The sequence below is a fragment of the Carcharodon carcharias genome, chromosome 2 (genome assembly GCF_017639515.1).
Source record: "Carcharodon carcharias isolate sCarCar2 chromosome 2, sCarCar2.pri, whole genome shotgun sequence".
Classification (NCBI taxonomy): Eukaryota; Metazoa; Chordata; class Chondrichthyes; order Lamniformes; family Lamnidae; genus Carcharodon; species Carcharodon carcharias.
In genome coordinates, this window is record NC_054468.1 from 153,496,593 (window position 1) to 153,515,541 (window position 18,949).

Genomic DNA, 18,949 nt, shown 5'->3' on the forward strand with positions numbered 1-18,949 from the left:
GGGAGGCCCTCTACGGAGGTGTCCTCCCCCTTTCTATGGGGGACCTGGGTTGGAGGGTGTTGCATGCAGCAGTCCCCTATAATAAGAGGATGCATAGGTTCATGGACTCTCAGGACACGTGCCCTTTTTGCGGTCTTGTGGAGTCCGTGGACCATGTATACATAGGGTGTTGTAGGCTGCACTCCCTTTTTAGTTATTTGAAAAACCTTTTATTGATGTTCTGTTTGCACTTCAGCCCCACGCTCCTGATCTATGGGCACCCGGTGCGGAAGGGGGTCGGGAAGGAGGAGGACCTCCTCGTGAACCTGCTCCTGGGCCTGGCCAAGTTGGCCAATAACAGGTCCAGGCAGCGGCCGATCGACGGGGGAGTCCCGCCCGATTGTTTGTCCCTCTTCCGTGGCTACGTTCGCTGCCGGATGTCCCTGGAGAAGGAGCACGCGGTGTCTGCTGGCACTCTCGAGGCCTTCCGTGCTCGGTGGGCACCGCGGGTACTGGGGTGTTTTGTTGACCCCTTTAATCACATTTTGATTTAAAGTTTGTAAGTTTCCTTTAAACTTTGTTCTTGGTTTTACAGCTGACCTGAATTAGGGGCTGTGCCTGATTTATCCCAATTTTGTTGATTTGGTTTTCATTTAAAAGATTATCAAGAGTTCAAATCTCACAATGGCAAACTATGAAACAATGTAACTTCATCTGCATAGGAACAGATGGAAACGGGTTTGAACTCGAATGAGTTACATCTTCCTAACTTTCCCAACCCTGCCGCTATGTCTTGGTGATCAGGCCCCCACCCAAGGTCTACCTTTCACTGGAGACACCCACCTGGACTCTTCCCTTTTCCCTCCTGTGCCTCCCTGTCCTTCACTCCTCTCCCTCCTCTCCTTTCCTGTACAAAAGGGGGAGGTTATTACTACCTCTCTCCCTAGGGAGGAACATTGTATATTTAAAAAAATATATATATATTAAAAAGTATATATAATTAAAAAAAAAATGGCCAATCCTTCCCAGGGTGGGCATGGCTCTGGCCTTAAGACCAGTTCAACATCTCCTGTGGTCGGGCCCTCGAGGGCTAATGCGGAGGCGGCTTTGTCACCGGTGGCAGGGCCTACAAAAAAGACCTATGCGGGGGTGGTTGCTTCTGCAGCTCCTGCTGCTCCCGCTGCCCTGTCGCCATTCCGTCTCCTCACCAGGGCCCTCGGGGTAAAATGCTACGCTCACCCTGAGATGACTATTGAGGCCTGCGTAAAGGCTATGGCTGGGGTCGTCAGCCCCTCAGCCATTGTCGCGACCTCAATGATGTATGGGAGGGCCATCTTTTTCTTGAGGTCCGAGCGGGTGGTGCAACTCGCCCTGCAGAAGGGGCTCACTGTGGGCGGGACTTTTCTGGCGGTGGATCCCCTTGAGGCCACCGCCCAGAGGATTGTTATTTCAAATGTCCCGCCCTTTATACCATGTGGGCTCCTCCTCCCCCACCTTAATAAGCTGGGGGAGGTCAGGTCAGGGGTTGCGCCAGTCCCGCTCGGCCTCAAAGACTTGGCCCTCCGCCACGTGTACTCCTTCCGGCGCCAAGTTTTCGTCCGCTTGGCCCGGGAGGAGTGCCTGGAGGGGGCCTTCTCAGTTAATTTTGAGGGGACCCCCTATCGGGTCTTCTGGACCGTGGAGGGCATGCGGTGCCATGCCTGTAAGGAGGTGGGGCACGTAAGAAAAAACTGCCCCACCTCCAAGGCTACGAGCCCCACCCAAGCGGCCGCGGCTGACACTGCCCCTCCTCCCCCCGCCACCACTCCATCTCCCTCCCCGCAAGGGGAAGCGACCCCGGCAACAGCTGCCATCTCGGCTGCCGGTGAGGCGGGGGAGAGCCCCGGCGCCGTAAGAAGGCGCGGAGGAAGACCCGAAATTTGGAGGCGGCCCGTGAAACGCCCCAAAACCCCCAAACACATGGAAAAACCGGCTCGGGGGAAAAAACATCATCCGGCCCCGGCGTCATGTCCGCGTGTGCTCCTGGGTCCGTGGGCGCTAAAGCGCCAAGTGCTGGGCCCGGCGTCGTTCCTGCGCGTGCTCCTGGGGCCGGCGGGGAAAAGACGTGGGAGCCCGAGCCGGGGAAACAAACATCAAAAACCCAGAGGGTGGAGTGTCCGGGAGGGCTGGACAAGGAGGAGGGGGCCTCGGAAATGGAGGTCTCCCTAGCCCCCAGCCTGACCCGGAAGAGACGTCACGCTTCGGAGGAGGAAGTGGGCGACGCCCAAACTGAAGAAGTTCGGTGTGTCCCTTCCCCTGATGAAGAGGTGGTGGTGTCTCCACCCAGTAAAACCTCGCCCTGCCCTCTGGGGGTACCCGAAATCCCTACCCCTACCACTGTTCCCCCTACCAGTCTGCTGCAGTCCCCTGAAGAGGGCCCCTCGGGGGTCACTGAGGGCACCTCCCTTGAGAAGGTGTCCGTCTCCAGTGCACTTAACACCCCCGAGGTACCTTCTGGCTCGTTGGGGGACTGCAGATTTGAAATTTTTAAAAATGTTAATGGGTCATTGGGTGGCGGCGAAAAGGAGGGCCTTCCCGTTCCCTCCCAAACCTTGACACCGGGCGTCCTATGTTTAGGTCAGGAGCTTGTCCTGAGCTCAAAACAAAAACAGAATTACCTGGAAAAACTCAGCAGGTCTGGCAGCATCGGCGGTGAAGAAAAGAGTTGACGTTTCGAGTCCTCATGACCCTTCGACAGAAGGGTCATGAGGACTCGAAACGTCAACTCTTTTCTTCTCCGCCGATGCTGCCAGACCTGCTGAGTTTTTCCAGGTAATTCTGTTTTTGTTTTGGATTTCCAGCATCCGCAGTTTTTTTGTTTTTGTCCTGAGCTCCCCGGACGACCCGGTGCCGGGAGGAGAGCGGGCATCAGAACTGCCGCTGCCCTCTGGCCCAAAAAGTTTAGAGGAGACCAGAGAGGACTCCTCTGGCCTTGATCCTGGGGGTGGGATCGAGGCACAGATAGAGCCAGCTGGCAGCTCCGAATCAGCCCCCGTACTCAATGCGGGGGAGCGGTCGGAAGCTGGAGGCGACGACCTGGAGGAGGACGGGGTGTCGGTGGTGAGCGTTGGGGATTACGTGGAGTCGCTCTCAAGCGAGGCGGTGGATCCCCTGGTGCCCTCCACTGACTCCCCCCTCATCCCCCCAAGGGAACTCGGGGACTTTTTGTCGGGGCACCGCGGTCACCGAGACAGGGTTCAGTTGGCCTTGGACCGGTGGCATTCGTTTCCGCTGGTGTTCTGGTCCACTCGCGAGGCTCTCAAGTCTCCTGAGTTGGATAGGAACGCGCGGCAGAGGGTCCAAACGTTTCTCGCTGGGCTCCTGAAGGAGAGGAAGGTCTAAAAAGTCCTCTTCTTCTTTTTAATGACTTAAGGTGAAGGTTTGATGTACCTTTGACAATGAAGAGGACTATAGCCAGCCTCAACATCCACGGCAGCAGGGACGCACAGCGCAGGTTCCAGAACTTCTCGGTCCTCAGGGACGGGAAGTATGCGTTGTGCTTCCTGCAAGAAACCCATACCGTTCCGGGAGACGAAGCCACGTGGCTCCTGGAGTGGCGAGGGGGGGTCTACATGAGTCACCTAGCCTCCAATTCTGGCGGGGTGGCTATCTTGTTGGCCCCGCATTTTCAGCTGGTGATCTTGGGGGTCAAGGAGCCGGTGCCAGGCCAGTTGCTGCACCTGACTGTGCGTCTGTGGGGGGGGCGGTGCTTCACTTTGTGAATGTGTAAGCTCCCCTGGGCACGCAGCAGCAAGCGAGCTTCTTTGAAGAAGTGTCCACTCATCTCGGCTCCATCGACGCTGGCGAGTGCATCGTCCTCGGGGGTAATTTCAATTGCACCCTCGGGGTCCGGGACCGTCACGGTACCCCACACTGCACGCGAGGTGTGAGTAAGTTGCGGGACCTGGTCAGGTCCTTCGACTTAGTGGACGTCTGGCGAAATCTCCATCCTGACTCCAGCGTGTTCACCTTTGTGTCACCTGGAGTCGGAGCGTCCAGACTCGACCGCCTTTACGTTTCGAAGGCGTACGTGTCCTGCGTTCCGGCTGCTTCTATACAGCAGGTTCCGTGCACGGACCTCCGCCTGGTGTGGGCGGAGCTCACTTCGTTCTGCGCTTGGACGGGGTCCGCGTACTGGCATTTTAATAACCTGTTGTTGGAAGACCAGCGGTTCCTGGACTCGTTCCGTCGCTTCTGGGCCGGCTGGAGAAGGAAGCGGGGAGGCTTCCCCTCATTGACGCTATGGTGGGACGTGGGCAAGACTCACGTCCGAGTTTTCTGTCAAGAGTACGCGAAGGGGTCGACAAAGAGACGCAAGTCCAGGGTCGAGGAGTTGGAGAAGGAGGTGCTCAACCTGGAGGCACATCTCCGTCAGCCCGACGCGGACCCGGCCCTGCGGTCGGTGTACGATGAGAAGAAGGGCGCGCTGCGGGACCTGCAACTGGTCGGGTCTCGGGGCGCGTTCGTGAGGTCGCGGATCCGGTTCCTCAAGGAGATGGACCGCAGCTCCCCCTTCTTCTACTCGCTGGAAAAAAGGCACGGGGTCCGTAAGCAGCTCTTTACGCTGCTGGCCGACGACGGATCCCTTAACTCGGATCCGGAGGGCATCAGGGCCATCGCTCAAGATTACTACACTGCCCTGTTCTCTCCAGATCCGTCCAGCAAGGACGCTTGCAGAGTTTTGTGGGAGGACCTGCCGCAGGTTGGCCCGGAGTGCGCCTGCAAGCTTGACTCCCCTATAAGTCTGGGGGAGCTGACCGGCACACTTGACGGTCTTTCTAGGGGCAAATCCCCGGGACTAGACGGGCTGACCATGGAGTTCTTCAGGACATTCTGGGACGTCTTGGGGAGCGACTTCGCGGGGGTCCTGGGGGAGAGCATTGCTACCGGGGAGATGCCCCTTTCGTGGCGCAGGGCCGTGATTGCCCTGCTGCCGAAGAAGGGGGATCTCCGCCTTCTGAAAAACTGGCGCCCGGTCTCCCTCCTCAGCACGGACTACAAAATCTTCGCCCGAGCCATGTCTTCTCGGCTCGGCACCGTGCTGGACCACATGATCCACCCTGACCAGTCCGGGACCCACCGTCCCGGACCGAACCATTTATGATAACATCCATCTGGTCCAGGACATCATCCACCATTCCCAGAGGGCTGGTCTGTCGAGCGCCTTCCTGTCTCTCGATCAGGAGAAGGCGTTCGACAGGGTGGATCACGGATACTTACTCGGAACTCTGCAAGCGTTCGGGTTCGGGACGCATTTTGTCGCCCGGATCCGACTTCTGTACACCGCCGCGGAGTGTCTAGTAAAGGTTAACGGGTCCCTGACGGCGCCCCTTCGCTTTGGGAGAGGGGTACGTCAGGGCTGCCCCCTGTCTGGCCAGTTGTATTCTATTTGCGTGGAGCCTTTCCTGCGCCTCTTGCGGTGCAGGTTGTTGGGATTGGTTCTGCGCGGGCCGGGCATCGGGGTGGTCCTTTCGGCTTACGCCGATGACGTGCTCCTTATGTTTAGTGACCCGGCTGACCTGCGGAGGATGCGCGAGTGCCAGGAGGTCTACTCTGCCGCTTCTGCCAGGATCAACTGGGGTAAATGTTCTGGACTCCTGGTCGGTCAGTGGCAGATGGATCCCCTACCCGAGGAGCTCAGGTCTTTCACCTGGAGCAGGACCAGCCTCCTCTACCTGGGGGTCCATCTCTGCCCCGCTGAGGAATCCTGGCCGGCGAACTGGCAGGAACTGGAGACGAAAGTCACCGCTCGCCTGCGGCGCTGGACAGGACTGCTCCGAGTGCTATCTTACCGAGGTCGAGTTCTGGTCATAAACCATCTGATCGCCGCCATGTTGTGGTATCGGCTGGTCACTTTGACCCCTCCCCCGGACTTTGTCACAAGAATCCAGAGATTGTTAGTCGACTTCTTCTGGGACAAAAGATTGCACTGGGTCGCTGCCGAGGTTCTGAGTCTCCCGCTTAGGGAGGGTGGTCAGGCGCTAGTGTGCCTACGCACACAGGTGGCGACTTTCCGCCTTCAGACCCTGCAGCGATACCTCTACGTCGAGCCTCCTCCTAGATGGTGTGCCCTGACGACGTATTTCTTCCGTCAGGTGCACGGCCTGAATTATGACGTGCAGCTCCTGTTTATAGAACAGCTGGGCCTCGGTGGCTCCTTACAGGCGTTGCCCGTCTTTTACCAGGACCTGATCAAAGTCTGGAAAGTGGTCGCCTCGTGACGCAGCCCTCCCCGTCAGGAGTAGCGGCCATCATCACTGAGCCGCTGCTCAGGAATCCTCCCCTCCGTCCTTTTCAGTGGTTGGCGGAGAGGAGGGCTGTGGCCTCAGGGGTGACCAGGATCGGGGATGTGCTGGATGGCGGAGGACTGGGCTGGATGCTCCCGCAGGAGTTGGCGCGACGCGCGTCTGTGAGTGTCCAGGTCGCAGCCGATGCCATCCAAGACCTGAGAACGGTCGTGATCGGACCCGACGTTATTTTGGGTCTTGAGGTGGCCCAGGTGCGCGGTGGTCTTCCGTCTGAACGTTCCCCTGTTCGGACAGAATTCCACATTGGCCCCAAGCCCCGAACCCTCCCTCGGGTGCTGGTGCCCCGCAATATGAGCCGCCTCGGGGACATGCCCTCCGTGCCTTTTGGCACGGCAAAGAGGGGCTTTTTGTACGGACTGCTGCTGCACACCTTCCATTTTCTCGCCCTTGTCCGTCGACCGGACACGCCCTGGCGTGCCTTGTTGCCGTCTGGCGGCGGAGGCTTCCGATGGGAGGCCCTCTACGGAGGTGTCCTCCCCCTTTCTATCGGGGACCTGGGTTGGAGGGTGTTGCATGCAGCAGTCCCCTATAATAAGAGGATGCATAGGTTCATGGACTCTCAGGACACGTGCCCTTTTTGCGGTCTTGTGGAGTCCGTGGACCATGTATACATAGGGTGTTGTAGGCTGCACTCCCTTTTTAGTTATTTGAAAAACCTTTTATTGATGTTTTGTTTGCACTTCAGCCCCATGCTCCTGATCTATGGGCACCCGGTGCGGAAGGGGGTCAGGAAGGAGAAGGACCTCCTCGTGAACCTGCTCCTGGGCCTGGCCAAGTTGGCCATTAACAGGTCCAGGCAGCGGGCGATCGACGGGGGAGTCCCGCCCAATTGTTTGTCCCTCTTCCACGGCTACGTTCGCTGCTGGATGTCCCTGGAGAGGGAGCACGCGGTGTCTGCTGGCATTCTCGAGGCCTTCCGTGCTCGGTGGGCACCGCGGGGACTGGGGTGTTTTGTTGACCCCTTTAATCACATTTTGATTTAAAGTTTGTAAGGTTCCTTTAAATTTTTGTCCTTGGTTTTACAGCTGACCTGAATTAGGGGCTGTGCCTGATTTATCCCAATTTTGTTGATTTGGTTTTCATTTAAAAGATTATCAAGAGTTCAAAAAATTTGGTTTCATTGTTTTCATTTAAAAGATTATCAAGAGTTCAAATCTCACAATGGCAAACTATGAAACAATGTAACTTCATCTGAATAGGAACAGATGGAAACGGGTTTGTACTCGAAAGAGTTACATCTTCTTAACAGCTTGGCCTAAATAGCCAAGTGGTTATGGTACTGGGTTTGTAACCTCAAGAGTTCAAATCTCACAATGGCAAACTATGAAACAATGTAACTTCATCTGAAACAGATGGAAATGGGTTTGTACTCGAAAGAATTACATCTTCTTAACAGCTTGGCCTAAATAGCCAAGTGGTTATGGTACTGGGGTTTGTAACCCCAAGATCAAGAGTTCAAATCTCACAATGGCAAACTATGAAACAATGTAACTTCATCTGAATAGGAACAGATGGAAACGGGTTTGAACTCGAATGAGTTACATCTTCCTAACTTTCCCAACCCTGCCGCTATGTCTTGGTGCTCCCTGGACATCCATCGTGGAGGCAGCCTGCTGACTGCTACGTCCTGTCTGTGATGACCTTGGCAGGCGTCCTCTGGAGGGCTGAGACCCTGAGGACCCTGGCCTACTTTAAGGGTCCTGCTATGTGGCAGGGGCACCCTCCTCAGCTTGTGTAGCTGGAGCTGCTGAGGTCAAAGGAAGAGGGGTTTTGGATGGGCTGGACACTCCCTGAGACATCCAGATGGATGGCCCCTGGGGATATATCTGCTGATCCTCTTCCCTATGGGTGCCTGAGGGCCCCTGGCTGACTCCTTGAGGTGGAGGGGTAACTGGAGTGAGATCGGGCTGCCCCACACCCCTCTCCCATTCACATTGTTGGAGGCCAACTATGGTGTTGGTAATGGAGTTCAACCCCTGCAGCAGTGCAGGAATGACGTCCTGGACCAAGGTCTCTGTGGCGGCCGCCATCCTACCAGTGTTGACCTTGGTGTGTTGGCATGCCAGCACTATCACTTCAGCCTGAAGGCAGACGGACGCCTCCATTGTGCCTTGCAATCTGAGGAGTGCAGCGGATATCCCTTGCTGATGTTCCCGCTCTTGCCTTTGCAGCGGTAGAGGACATCGCAGCGGAGCTCCCATGTCCAAAAGGCACTCGAGGAACATGTCATTGAACCTGGGGATTGCAGCCTTCTTGCTTTTCGGGGCCATGTCTTCCGTGCAGCAGTCCTGGGCTGAAAGCACTGAGCGATGTGCACGTGACTGCACTTTAAATATGGTGCCCAGCATGATGAAGCGGCAAGATGATGGCGTGGTGGGCAAATCAGAACCCACCCGCCATGGAAACAGCATATTTCCTGAGCATGCATAATTAATGTGGTGGGTTTGGGACAATATAGCATGAGAAGCCACCGTTGTGGACAGTGGGTAAAACATCGTTTTCCCCGCCTGCTACCGCACTTAGTGCAAATCTGAAATGATTCTGCCCTCAGGCTAGATTTTTGTGTTCAGGTTAGGGCATGTGGCCCAAAGAGACAAACCAATGGAGCATTAGGAATAAATTGAATGAATTGCTGGTGCAAATTCAACCTGTAGAATATGATATAGTAGACATTACTGGGCTGCAAGATGGTGAGGACTGGGAACTAAATATACCAGGTTATAAGGCCTTACAGTTAAGAGAGAGAAAATGATAGAGGGAGAGTATTAACCCTGGTGATTTAGGATGAAATCACTTCAATAATAAGAGAGGATATGACAAGAGGCAAGCAGGTAGTGGAGACGGTATGGGTAGAATTAAGAAATAGAAAAGACTGTCATGGGAGTTGTGTATAGGCCCTCTGGTAGCAGCTGTGAAACAGTAGATTGTATGAATGCAGAAATTAGACAGGCTTATATCAAAGGTAGAGTGTTTTAATGGGGGTTTTAACTTTCATATAGATTGGGAGAAGCAGACTAGCACAGAATTTGTTGAATTTGTCTGGGATAATTTTTTGTAGCAAAATGACCTAGAATTTATGAGAGGACATGCCACGTTAGATTTAGCAATGAGCAATGAGACATTTAATTAACAGCCTAACAGTGCATGAATATTTAACTAATAGTGATCACAACGTATCAAAGTCAACATAATGTTTGAAAGGAGAATGTGAAACAACCACAAAGATTTTCAATTTAGGTTAGTCTAAATTCAATGTGCTTTGACAGATCCATAGAAATCTGAGCAAATCAGTTATTACATAAAACAACAGTGGGTGGTGTTCAAAAATAATTTAATATAGTACAGAACCAATTAATACCCCAAAGAGAAAAGGTCCACTTAACAAAAAAATTAGCCATGGATAACTAAAGAATAAGAAACAATATAAAGCTAAAAAAAATTGCAAAAATGCAAAAAGTAGCACAGATCCTGGCAAATAGGAATGATACAAAAAACAGCAAAGGGTGACAAAACAAATAGTAAGAGCTACAAAAAGGGAGTATGAAAAGAAACTTGCAAATGATATCAAGAACAACACAAACATCTTGCAATTATATTAGGAAAAAAAGAGGTTGGTCAGAAGAAATGTCGATCCTGGAAAACTGATGACATGATATTGTCAATAAATTAAGAAAATGATGGACATGCTAAATAATTACTTTGCACCAGTCTTGACAGTAGTGAAAGAGGTCAGCATGCTGGGCATCCTAAGGAAACCAGTGTTGAATCCGGGACAGCGACACACCAGCATTAACATATTAGCGGTAGACTCCCCATTGTTCAATTATGTCCAAGCTGTAAGTGATTCCAAAGGTCACACTTTTACAGCCAAACCTATTCTAAAGAATTTGATTATAGTCAAGGAAGTGTGTCTACTGCTGTCCTCACTCTCGGGTGCTTTTACATGAAGCCAGAGGCGAGGAGGATCCAGGACATCTGGGTAGTTTGGCACTGCATCACTGTGGGGCAAAGCAAGAACTACCCCATGAGCTACCTCAATTAGAACAGGGATTGAACTCATGCAGTAGATATTATTCTGCACCACACGCTTAGCCAACAGAGCTAAACGGCTCTGCTATGATGTGATATGATAAAATACGAGCAAGCTAACAGCAGTAGAATAATGCACGAAAGAGTGACAAATCTCCAGGTCCAGATGGTTTCCATCCCAGATTTTTAAAGGAAGTAGGAGAGAACATTGCAGATGTCCTGACCATAATCTTCCAAAGTTCTCTTGACTCTGGAACTTGTTTCTTTAAACTGGAGCATTGCATTTGTCACTCTGCTATTTCAGAAAGGTGAAAGAGGGAAACCAGGCAATTATAGGCTAGTTAACCTAACATTTTGTTGTTGGGTAATTACTAAAATTTATAATTAAGGATAGGTTGACTGAATCAGGGCCAGGAGAGAAATCATGGGCCTTGGTGCTTTTCCTGTTTACATCCCCGAACCCCACCTCCTTAAACCCTCTCTCTCACGTGCTTCAGGCGCTCAGAATTGGGAACCATACTCACAGTGGGGTTGAACTATTATATAGGTTTAGCAAAATTTATAGTTAGTGACACAATTTATAAAGCCCATCGAAAGCTCAGGTTTCAGGCATATAAATAGTAAAAGGGTAGTAAAAGGAGGAGTAGGGCAGATTAGGAACCTAAAAGGGAATTTGCACTTGGATGAAGGGGCCATGGCTGAGGTATTAAATGAATACTTTGTATCTGTCTTTACCAAGGAGGTAGATGCTACCCAGGCCATGGTGACAGGTTCAAAATTAATAAGGAGGAAGTGTTGAATAGACAGTCGGTACTTAAAGTTGACAAGACACCAGGACCGGACAAGATGCATCCAAAGACATTGAAGGAAGTGAGAGTAGAAATTGCAGGGATATTGGCCGTTATTTTTCAGTCTTCCCTAGACTTGCTGGAGTTTTTTAAGAGGTAACAGAAAAGGTCAATGAGGATAATGCTGTTGGTGTGGTGTATGTGGACTTTCAAAAGGCATTTGATACAGTGCCACACAACAGACTTGTGAGAAAAGTTATTGCTCATGGAATAAAAGGGACACTAGCAATGTGGATGCAAAATTGGCTGAAAAATAGGAAACAGAGAGTAATGGTCAATGGATTTTTTTGGGCTGGAGGAATGTTTGTAGTGGAGCTCCCCAGGGGTCAGTATTGGGACCCTTGATTTTCCTGATATATATTAATGCTCTAGACCTTGGTATGCAGGGAACAATTTTAAAGTTTGCAGATGATACTAAGCTTGGGAGTGTTGTAAACTGTGAGGAGGAGAGTGTAGAACTTCAAAAGGACATAGACAAGCTGGTGGACTGGGCAGATAGGTGACAGATGAAATTCAATGCGGAGAGGTAATGCATTTTGGTAGGAAGAACATGGACAGACAATATAAAATAGGGGTGAAATGTTGAAGGGGATGCAGGAGCAGAAAGACCTTGGTGTATATGTGCATAGATCATTGAAGGTGGCGGACAGGTGAAGAGAGCAGTTAATAAAGCATATAGCATCCTGGGCTTTATTAATAGGCACTTAGAGTAGAGAGAAGAAGGCTAAGAGGAGGTTTGATAGAGATGTTCAAAATCATGAGGGGGCTGGACAGAGTAAAAGGTTCAAGAACAAGAGGGCACAACCTTTAAGTGATTTGCAAAATGATGTGAGAAAAAACCTTTTCACACAACGAGTGGTTCAGGTCTGGAATGCAATGCCTGGAAGTGTGGTGGAGGTGTTATGACACAGCAGCTGAGTTATTTAAAAATTCCAGAGGGAAGCTTTAAACAACTGTAATAACCTATATTTTAAGTGGCATGTTTGAGATGCAGCTCTAAATTCAGGAATCAGACCATCGGTTCTCAAGAGGCTTTTATATCAAAGTACATGAGACATTTATTAATTTACACAAGTTAAATATATACACATGGCTACAAATTACTACTATCATAACTTTTAACAAATTCCCAAACTAATCTCCACTAAGGCAATAGCAACCCATAAACTTTAAGCAGACACCAGGCAAAGCATTTTCACCTTACAACTTCAAAACAAGTTTCCTTTCCCTTTTGTTCCTTTGCAGACACAGCGGTGGGTTTACAGGCTTTGATGTTACATTGCCTCTGCCCTGCACACACAGAACTGCCATCAGTTATACCCAGCACACCTCATTGAATGTAAATTCTCATTATAAGCCCCTTGAACTCCGCCTCTTCCAACAATAAAGCCCTTTTCATAGTACCAGTTTTATTAGTAATAAAAACATTGCTTGGTCTCTGCTATCTAGGTGCCAGATTTCACTCCCCTTCTTGAATGTTCTATTCAACAAAATGCAAATGCATTCTACCTCTCTTACATCTCAAAACTGATATATATCAAAGCACCCAGACTAGCTAGCTTTAATCCAATTAAGACACAGCCACATACTAACCCTCTATTTAAAAAAAAATAATTTCCAATAACATTATACACATTAATAACTTCATGACAGAGACAAGTTCAATTGAGGCATTCAAGAGGGCATTGGATGATTATTTAAATAGAAGCAAGGTGCAGGGGTATGGAGAAAAGGCAGGGCAATGGCATTAAGTCATAATGCTCATTTGGAGAGCTGGTGCAGACATGATGGACTGAATGGCCTCCTTCTGTGCTTATCTGCGGTTCCTTCTCTCTGTCATCTTTTCCCAGGGTGACGGCAGCCATGATAGAGCATCCAGAGCTACAATAATGGCTCTATTCAATTTTAAATCTTCATTAGCATCTAACCTAACGCTATGCCTATGCTCTTTATAAACCTGTCCCATAGTTTCCCAATCCCTATAGTTCTTAACTAACCCTTTAAGGAATCCTGTCCTATACAGGTACTGCGCCACATTTTTGCTGGAGAGTCAAGTACTGCCCTTGCATGGCTGGAACAGATCTAATTGAATTCCATTCACAAACATGCTCCCCCCTTCTCGATTTTGCTGTTTCCAAGGTATCGCGGAACGCAAACGGCGGGACTTTACTGTATTACAATTAGTTCCCACATCCAAATCTGATGGAAGTAGCAAAACCATGTGAAATGGCAAGGTTAAGGGAATGTCCAAGATTGTGGGTAGGAGAGTTTATATGGAAGGAGAGATTAAGGGAGTATAAGAGGGCAGTGAATTTGGAAGTGTATGATGAATTGCGATGATCGTTGAATAAACCAAGGAGGAGAAGTCCCTCCATGCAGAGGTGGAGGAAGAAGGTTGTGAGGGTATCTCAGTGAGAAAACTTTGACAGTACTGGATGGGCAGTAAAGAACAAGGATTTTAAATGAGAGGCAAGATGGGTGGAACAAAGTGAGATGTTCAAAGTGCCACAGGAGTAAAAGCAGAGATCAAAATATGATTTGGTGGTAAGAGTCATGTCACCATTACAATGGAACAAGTGGTGGAATGTATCACCAGCCATGAGGATGCTTCATTATGACAAGGGTGTCTTCACTCCTGATCCAGGTCTCCATCGAGGTCATAAAATAAATGCAATGAACTCATGGTGCCGGAGATAGCACAAGTAAACGGACATTTTGGAGGGATATGATGTGATAGCTGATCCACTGGCTGAGTCCACAGGGTCAGCACTGTGTTGGGTGATTGAATAGGAAGGAGAATGGCAACATTTAGCCCCCATTGGACTCACTGGATGGTAAAGTCGAAAGGAGAGTGGGATTAACAATGTTGGAGTTGTTGCTCATAAAAAGGCAGTGATGGTGTTTCAATGGTTCCTTCAGGGCATGCCAAGAAAGGCATAGAAGGAAATGGTAGGCTTCGTCTACGTGGATGTCAAGTTGGGGAAGCACTAAAGGGTTGACATAGGGATTTGGGAATGTAGAGTTCTGAAGTGGGGAAAACTAAAAGAAGGCATGATGACAGGCAAGAAGGGTAAAGAGAAAGAGGTAAAAAAAAAAGTGGGAGAAAACAAGAGCCAGGATTTTACGGCCCCTCCCGCTGAACTGAATGGAGACTTAAATGTCTCACCGCATCTGTCGGGGGGAGACATGCTGCAGCAGGTCCATAAAAGCCTGGCCATGATAATAGAAATCTTGGGCTTGAGTCCAGAGTGGCAGCCAAATCACCCACCCAAATGGACAGATATGAATATCTTCTCCTTTGGCTTAACATCAATTTTTTTCTTTAGTCTTCTGTGAAGAGACTTGGAAAGTTATTATACATTGAAGGTGCCATATAAAAACAACTTACTGTTGTACACCTTAATTTCAGGGTGCTTCATGAGGATAATTCCATGAAATAACTCCTGATTTTGAAGTTGTTATACATCTGTGGAAACTCTGTTGTCCTGATCTTAAAGACAACTAACAGTGGGAGCACAGAGGCGACAAGTAAGAAAGCTGTTGATGTCAGAGGCCCCTATCGCATAGATTTGTTCCCGCAGTTTTAATCATAATGAAGATTTATTAGTTTACTTGTTGACTGTAAAAGGAGTACCCACAATGGTTTACTGATTTTCTGCCTTTAATAACTGAACCCATACAAGTCAGGAAAGTCCCTGTGACCCATTTTTAATATCCTGTGCTTTGCTGCTGCTTATCCATTGTTGCTGCCATGTGAACCATGGCAATTCGGGACCCAAACTTATTTGTCAAGATCTGACGAGCAGAGACTGGCATATTAGATGGGGAGGGCATTATATCAGCTGGGTCTGGTTGGCAATATGAGCTTGAAGGAATGGGAGGCCGGATGGATGGGGGAGATCCAAAGTTCCTCCTGGAAAAAGGTTTTTAGTCCTTCTTTTCTGTGCCACCAGAGGTCTCTTTAAGAGTGTCCACAATACTGAGACTATCAGGTGAAGCAAGGATAAGTCAAGATTGCAATTGGAATTCCATGTAGATAATAAAAGACCTTGTTGTTCATATTATTATGGCAGGCAGATAGTAACTGCCAAGCTGCCTAAATCCCAGAGGGAAACTTGAAGCAGCTGCCACAACTATTTGCAATTTGTACTTATTTCAAGATGTGGGCTTTGAATTCAGTAAAAAGATCACCAAGTCTCATAGGTTTCTTACAAAATTAAATTAAACCTTTATTAATAGAAGAAATGATTTTAAGCATGTATATAGATCTACAAATTACTACTATGATAACTTGTAAATCCCCCAATTAATCTAAACCTCTGTTACACCTCTATTAAGGCAACAGTGAAACACATAGATTTTAAAAGACCCAGATAAAGTTTTGGATCTAACTTGCTGCTGGTTGCTTCTGTGAGCTGGACAGCTTCATCTCACTTCAGAGCTGCATTCTGTGCATTTTTAGGCTTCATTTCAGGACTCATTGTCTTCCAGGCCCCTGGAGGATTCCAGGTATCAGACAGCCTTCCATAACCCTGGTAATAGGGATTGTGGTCTCTGCTGGAGGCACCTGCTCTGAGGAGGACAAGAGGGGCAGAAGGGAGAGGAGGCCAGGTGTCCCTGTGCAGCTTCCAGGGGAATGATCTGTGGGAGGAGAGGTGCAGGCACAAGGGGTGCAGGGCCAGCAGGTAGTCCAAGGCAGAAGAGGCTGCAGAAGACGGCACTGTCCCACTGCCAGGGTTTACAGGCAGCGATACAGCTTCCTCAATATGTCCCAAAGTGCAATGCTGAAGAAGGCTCTGCCTCTCAAGGGAGACAGTGACCTCCATTTTTCAGATGATTGGGCCTGAGATCAGCTCCTACTGTGTAGGTGGACATTCCATGCCAGTGGCTCTGAAGGTCACAGTGGCCCTCAACTTCTATGCCTCCGGCACTTTCTAGGGCTCAGTGAGGGATCTGTGTGGAGTCTCCTAATCAGCTGTCCACAGTTGCATCAAGCTGGTGACAGACGCTCTGTTCAGGCGTGCATTGACTTTCATTCATTACCGTATGGACGAGGCCAGCCAGGCAGACCGAGCCAGAGACTTTGCCATGATTGCGTCCAGGGTGCAACCGACTGCACCCATGTGACCATCAAGGCGCCAGTGGGTGAGCTGGGTGCCTTTGTCAACAAGAAGGGATTCTACTCCATGAACGTGCAGATAGTTTCTGATCACGATGCAGATTCTGCAAGCAGTGCAAGGTACCCTGGCAGCTCCCATGACGCTTACATCCTGAGACTAAGGTGCTGAGGCTCTTCAGTGCTCCAGCTCGGCTTGATGGAAAGCTGCTGGACGACAAGGGCTATCCCCTAAAAAGATGGCTCATGACGCCTCTCCACCATCCAAGAACAGAGGCCGACCAGCGCTATAATAGGAGCCACGCCTCCACAAGGACATTGGTAGAGAGAACCATAGGTCTTCTCAAGATGCGCTTCCGATGCCTGGACTGTGCAGGGGTCACACTGCAATATCCCAAAGCGGGTGTCACTGATAGTGGTTGCATGCTGCACGCTCCACAGTCTGGCACCGGCAAGGGGGGAATCCACTGAAGGAAGAAGATCTTGATGCATCTGCACAGCAACAGATGATGAGTCCAGTAATGAGTCCGAGGACGAGCACGGTCAGGAGAACACTGACGGCATAGACACTGACCTGGATAACCTCCAGGGAGCAGGGACACCCGGGACACTTTGATCCAATGCTCCTTCAGCTAGCCTACCAAATAAGAACCACCACCACATGCCAGGGCTGCAGGCTCCATACACGAACCCTGACAGGACCAGTTCCTTGGCCAGAAACATACACTCTGTTCTTTGCAATAAAGTTTCAGGAGGCATGCATCCATCATTACATAATGGCCTTCCCTGCACCTACAGAACAAATGAAGTATACAGTGGCCAATAGCACAAAATAACATCTCATTTAATTGTGAATGTGAAACATAGCTGAAATGAACATTAACCGGTGTTTTTGATCACACCATGAAAAAATTTAATGCAAAATGGGGGAACAAAATATCACCCTTGATAAATCCATCTTGTGCTTAAGGTGCTTTACATTTACGTTTGCGAATGCTTCATCTACGTGCTCCCCCCTCGCTGGCACTGGCATTGGAGACAGCCTGATCACTCTGCTGTTCTGCTGGCCTTGATGACCTTGGTGGTTGTCCTCTGGCCCATGGGGCCTATGAAGGCCCCACCCGGGAGGGAGTGGCCAATGCCATGACTGGTATCTCTCCAGTCACTGCAGCCCCATCAGATGCTACAGTCACTGGCAGAAGGGCAGAGGAGCTGCTGCGTTATCCAGAGCACCCTGAAAGGAGCCCACAGAGATGGCAAGCAGCTCATGCGCCAACATGAGGTAGCATTGGACCTCCCTGCTCACCATTGACTGTCAGGCACCTAGCTGGGATACTGGGCGCACAATCCATCTCCCACACTGACACTGACCAGCTGAGGTCATTGCCAGTGTGAGGGCTTGCAGGTCTGAGTACATCCGCAGGGACCCCTTATTGAGTCTCTGGAGCAGTCTCTCCATGAGAGTCACCACTCTCTATGGAGGAGGCATTGTGTTCGGCTATGAGGCTCAACACAGTGGTCATACTCCGCAGAGACTCCTCCAGAACGGACACCATGGCACGCATTCCCTCATGTATCTCCGCCAGATCCTCCCACACACCCCACTGGACATCCAGCATCTGCTGCCTAATGGCTGACTCTGGAGGCCCATCATCAGCTATCAGCTGAGCATTGTCTTGGTCCTCAGCAGTCCTCCAACTGCCCGTGCCTTGAGCACTCTCTGCCTCTGCCTGCATTTCAAGCGAGTGTGAAGTGCCCTCACCATTTGCACCGAGATACTAGATGGCAATCTTATGGCCACTGAGGTGCTGGTATCTGCCTGGTGCCTGCTTGACAGAGAGAGTGTGACACATGTGCGTGGTGAGCATGATGGTCCTCCAGGATCAGGGGCGGGCCTTCAGGGTCCTCACAGCGACCGCCTGTTGATGAGCCTAAAAGGGACAAGAAGGACATGTAATTAGTTTAAGTCATGACACTGTCACTGTGCATGCCAGGCACCTGGTGAGACAGAGATATGCATCATCTTTCCATTATCAATGGGGATTCCAGGTTCAAGACTCACGTCAGTATAGAGACTACACTGACATTCTCACCTCAGCGCAGTTCGTCTGGCACCCCAGCCTCCTGACGGAGGTGCATGGTGCCTCTCCAGCTTCAGGGCCTCCTGCTCGTAATGTTGTGAGGATTAGGAGGTGTGGGGGTCGCCCACCAGTCCACGACCTCTCAATATTGTTATGGGACATCTTCTCCTGAAAGGATAGAGGATTGATTAGACCACTCTCCACCTGCAGCACCATTGCAGCCTGGCCAACCCCACCTGAGGAACACCTCACAGGGATCATTCGATTCATGACCCTGCAGTCACAAGGCACTCAGTCCAAGCAGCCAGGCTTCACCTCTTTGGCCAGCTCCTACCTCAATGACATTTGCCACTCACACTCTAATGCCTCTGAGGTCCACAGTGCGACTGTTCTGCAAAGTGACCCATGCCAACACGGTACTTACCCTTCCCGATCGCAGCAGATCATTGAAGTGCTTCTGCCACTGCACCCATGTGCACCTCACCACATCATGGATGCTGAACCTGGATGCCACCTTCTCCCAGGACTTTTTGGTGAGGTGTGGGTACC

At 50.1% G+C, this 18,949-nt stretch overlaps 1 protein-coding gene across 5 annotated transcripts in view; it reads left to right on the top strand.

Annotated features, from left to right (window-relative positions):
* sytl3 (synaptotagmin-like 3) overlaps positions 1 to 18,949 on the top strand; it is a 173,797-nt gene that overhangs the window by 122,075 nt on the left and 32,773 nt on the right. The gene's annotated exons all lie outside the window — the stretch shown is intronic.